General features: G+C 37.8%; 1 long non-coding RNA gene across 1 annotated transcript in view; it reads left to right on the top strand.

Annotated features, from left to right (window-relative positions):
• The window catches only part of LOC310725037, a 26,713-nt gene extending 22,520 nt beyond the window's left edge, over positions 1-4,193 (top strand). The window contains exon 2 of the long non-coding RNA XR_014533242.1: positions 3,475-4,193. This is a non-coding gene — a long non-coding RNA (uncharacterized lncRNA). The remainder of the gene's footprint in view (positions 1-3,474) is intronic.
• The last annotated feature ends 807 nt before the right edge of the window (positions 4,194-5,000 follow it).

The raw sequence follows: 5,000 nt of genomic DNA, 5'->3' as shown, positions 1-5,000 counted from the left end.
ATGTAGACAGTAGTGAGAGAAAGTCTTAGTCTAGTCATTAGGAAACTCTAATGTTTCTCTGAATAACTCAAGCAGTAATATTGGCAAATTTCATGTGTACTTTTATCGTGACATAATTTGTAATCTTTACACACTTCCTGATATTCTCTTCTCTCTCTCTCTCTCTCTCTCTCTCTCTCTCTCTCTCTCTCTCTCTCTCTCTCTCTCTTTGCTCTATTACTTCAAGTTACTGATTAATTACTTTACATCTGGTACACACAAATCACACCTCTTCCACCCACCTTTAAGACACATCCCCCGTTGACCTCCTTCTGTCTGCCACCATGGAGGAGGTGTATACTGATGCCCAAGATCTGACTCTGTCTAAAGCAATGGATTGTTTGTTTTTTTTCGACTGTTTGCTTGTCAGTAATAGATGAGTAAATCTAACATGGGCAGTGGTGTTGATTTTTTCATTCTGCTAAAATGCTGAACCCGGAACGTTTTATTTTTTTTTGCTCGTTGCGACATGCTATGAACGTATTGCGGATTTGATGGTCATAAAATAGCATATTATGTTGCTAAACCCCTGAACAAGACATCAGCACTAAACACTAAACATGTGATCTACTGTCACAAAGAGGTTTATGACAGTTAGATTTAGTTGCATCTGTTCTTAAACACATTATTTAGGCCTTTTTTTTATCATAACATTCAGCATACAAGTGAGACCCCTGAGTCAAGAACTGTACCTGTAAAGGAAAAGTAGAACTTCACATCAAATCACGTCCACCATTTTAAAAATCATTCTAGATTTGATCCCTGGCCTGTTTCTCTGCTCACGTACTGTTTTCGGAAAGTTCAGAAAGTACTGCAATGCTGCTTTAATAAACACAATCTCAAATACACTCTTACACTTTTTGAATACACACGCCTAATGTATGAGTAATTATAAGACAAATATGTTCTGAGGAATTGATTGTCAAATTAGTGGTTCACAAAGGTCAAATCTCACACCAGCACTTTTTTTGTCCAGATGTTTTTTGTTTTGCGCACCACTTTATGCAAACAATAAACTCTGTTGTGTGTGAAAACCCCAGGAGATCAGCAGTTTCTGAAATAGTCAAACCTGCCCATCTGGAACCAACAACCATGCCACGGTAACACACAAAGTCACAGACTTTTTGCTCTGTTCTAATGTGAACATTAACTGAAACTCTTGATCTTTATCTGCATTAGGTTATGCATTGTGCTGCTGCCACATGATTGGCTGATTAGATGACTATTGCGTTCCTATTAATGAAGACATTGTGTGTATATGGTTATATCTAATCAGGTAATTTATCATGTATATTAAGCCCACAATGGATCCGGAGATGAATAGAATCAAAGCCTCCTGTCTAGAACCATTTTTCAGAAAAGCACGATGAGGATGGGTTCCCTCTTGAGTCTGGTTCCTCTCGAGGTTTCTTCCTTATGCCATCTCGGGGAGTTTTTCCCTGCCACAATCACCACTGGCTTGTTCACAGGGACAAACCTACGCTGATTTGATTTGATTTGATTTGACACACAATATCGGAGTTGATCAGTTTCTCAGTCTGCAGTTCATGGTTAATTATATGCAACTTCACAAAATATATGTACAATTGAAAAAACAGGATGCTATTTCACATTGTGGTCTAAATCGTCCCACTTGAGCTCAAACTTCTATCAGATTCAATATTCGGTCTCCGATGTGACTTCAGAGGAGCTCAGTTTACATTAGGAATAAGAATGAATCATCGTGATCATTAAAGCTTGAGATTCAGACTGATACACACTGAGTGTCTGAATGGTCCTGAATGAATAAGAGGTGCATGTGTGTGTCTGTGTGTATTGTTGGGCATGTTTTATTTATAAATATTTAATCATATATAATAACAACATTTGTTTAAATATATTTGCCTGACTTTTTGAGGAAAATTGGTTTATCATCCCAGAGAACATTTAGTTAAAAAAAAGCAGAAAGAACCAACATGTTTTCCTTTTGGTCACTGAGGTTGGGGTTGGATAACGAGCAGGATTATGTCATCATTAAGCAACTAGTTAATAGATCAGTGAAAAGTCTTCACAAGGACATTAAGGCAAATATGTGCATTTCATTCCATATAAGGAAATAAATGAAAAATTTTATATATATATATAGAGTTTGTCTGCATTTAATGATAGTTTAATATTTTACGCTCTGATTTCCTGTTCAATTAGAAGTGTTTATCATGTTCTGCTTTCAGGATGTGGGCGCTGAGAAAAATTGTTACCAATAAACTGAATGTGTATTATGTTAATAAGTTCATAGGAAAGGGGAAACGGCAGAGAAAGATGTGGTTTAAAAAATTCACAAATTAGAACAAATGAATGTGTTGGGTTGGGGGCTGGTGTTGGGGAGTCGGGGGTCTGCGAGGGGTTCGGGGGATCTAGAGAAGTGAATACTGCAAAATGAAGAACGTGTGGGTTAAATTCATCAGCGTTTGAAGCTTTGACACTTGTAGCTGATTACGGCTTCCTACACATGGTGTTTCGTAGGCTCAAAAATTATTTTTACGTACTGCAAAAAACTGTAGTGTATAAAAATGGAGAGACGAGTAACCGGTCACAAGATGGTGGTTCTGTCAGGTAAAGAAACGAATGCATTTTCTTTCTTATAGAGGTCAGCCAAATCTCCTGCAAGGTCAAAATGTTCATATTGTTGGTCTTCACCAAAATATAACCACATTCACCATTCACACACTCTGTATATTACTCTGTATACCAGGCATCTAATTTTCTAATTTCTGATGTAAAATAAAATGATCTTTGCAAGATTAGAAGAATGATATAAATGTGAGACAGATATGAGCCGCTCAGGTTTATTCAGTTTACAGCAGCGACTCCCAACCTTTTTTTGCCATATGGACCAGTTTCCTGCATGCAGTATTAATATTGAATTAAATGATTACATATACTGTATAATGACTGTTAATAATAATAACTCAACCCACAGTAACACAATCAGTTCCAGCTTCATTTTTTTAATGCTTACTGCAATGCAGCATACTGGGAGAGCGGTCATCTTTTAAAACATGTGAAATTCAAATGGAAATAAAATAAAATAGAAATGTAAAAGCTTTTTACTCGTTCTGTGTGGCACAGTAACGAATGATCCACAGCTGAGTTCTGGTCCTTGACCTGGTGCTTGGGGAACCTGGGCTCCAGTGTAAAATAGCATTGATTCCCGTTTCTGGTTTTTGTGGCTGTGAAATGATAGACCAGAGCAAACGCCCATTCTCGTTTTTTTGGAGCAGAAAGAAAAAGCAAAAGGGGACATTTGATAGTCGCACCAATAGCTGTGAAACATCAGCCCTGCTCTTACAGCCATGTCTGTGCTGTCGCTGTAGCTTGAGGCCAGTCGTTCCAGACATCTCCTATAATTATGAGTGCAACGTTTCAGATGTTAACCATCATGTTTCTTGTGTGCAGGTCACCAAAGAAGGACAGAGTCATCCTCCAACATCTGCCTGACTAAACTAAGGACGGAGTCATCTCAGGTATCAATGTTTTGGATCCCTATGCTGCATTTTTTTTACTTTACTCATGTCTATAGATACAATATATGGACAAAAGTTTGTGGACACCTGAGCATAAGATTGCTATGTGCTTTTCGAACATCCCTTTCCACATTTAGTCCCCATTTTCTGTTATAATAAGCTCCACTCTTCTGAGAAGATGTTCCATTAAATGTTGGAGTGTGCTTGTGAAGAATCATTTAGATACAAGGGAATATAAAGTCAGGTAGTGATGTAGGTAAGAAGGTGAGAAGGCCTGGGGTGCAGTCAGCGTTCACATTCATCCGAAAGGTGTTTAATAGGGTTGGAGCTCTATAGCGGGAGATCTTCCACTCCTACCTGTGGAAAGCAGATCTTCATGGAGCTGGCTTTGTGCATGGTCATACTGGAACAGGTTTGGGTCTCCAACTTTGTGGTAACAGTTTAGTGAAGATCCACATATGGCTGAAAAAATTCAGGTGTCCAATTTACTTAGTCCATGTAGTGTATCTGTGTAAACACACACAGACTGTATATATGAGTGGATGTATAACACTTTTAACCCTCTGATATTCTGAAGTTGAATATTGTATATTGTATAATATTATAGCTCACCATTTGCAATAAATAACTCTGAAAAAACAACAACATCAACGGTGTGACATTTGTCTCTTTGTGGTCGGCCTCGGGACCCGAAAGTGTTTGTTTTAACAGTGTGTTTACTTTTGATGTGTCCTCCTACTTGTCTACCAGTTTGAGAACAGAGTGGTTGAGCTGTGGTCTAGAAGAACACTATGTATTCCCAGACTCTGAGAGGACGTGTGTAACGTTTTCAAATGTCACTCGTACTCTCTCTCACGCACACACACACACACACACACACACACACACACACACACACACACACACACACACACACACCCCTACGCCCACATTATCAGACGCATGCTTAGCTGGATGCAGGAAGTTTTTCACCGATACTTATTGATAGAAGCATCTTTTTTTTTAAAGCCAATAATCAGATACTTGCATCCACACATCAAATCAAAAAATACATAAATTACATAGAAGTCCATATATTTCTAAAATTACAGAAATGTGAAAAATGTCTTAGCTTCCTAAAGGTGTAGTGTAAAAAATTGTTTAGAAATGAAGGTTTACTGCACTGCTACACACATACCTTTTTTTTTTTTTTTTTTTACAATCTTAACAATAATCATTGTTCAGGAAATGAGGAATGAAAAAAACGAATCGATCAGGTCAGAATGGAGGAGGTTTTACCATTTATATGAGCTCTTTAGTTAAAAATGATCATAACAGAGAGGTGCTGAATCTGACATCAAACAGAACACTATAGAGGTGAATTTCTCTGTTTCTGGTTTTTCTCCCCAGATCAGTTCACTGCATCAGTAAATGCACAGGAGAGTCTCAGAAGTGCATTTATTTTCAGTTATTCTGATA

This window comes from Silurus aristotelis, assembly GCF_946808225.1.
Source record: "Silurus aristotelis genome assembly, chromosome: 4".
NCBI classification, from domain to species: Eukaryota; Metazoa; Chordata; class Actinopteri; order Siluriformes; family Siluridae; genus Silurus; species Silurus aristotelis.
The sequence above is the reverse complement of the archived record's forward strand: the minus strand, read 5'-3'. Positions and strand labels throughout refer to the sequence as shown.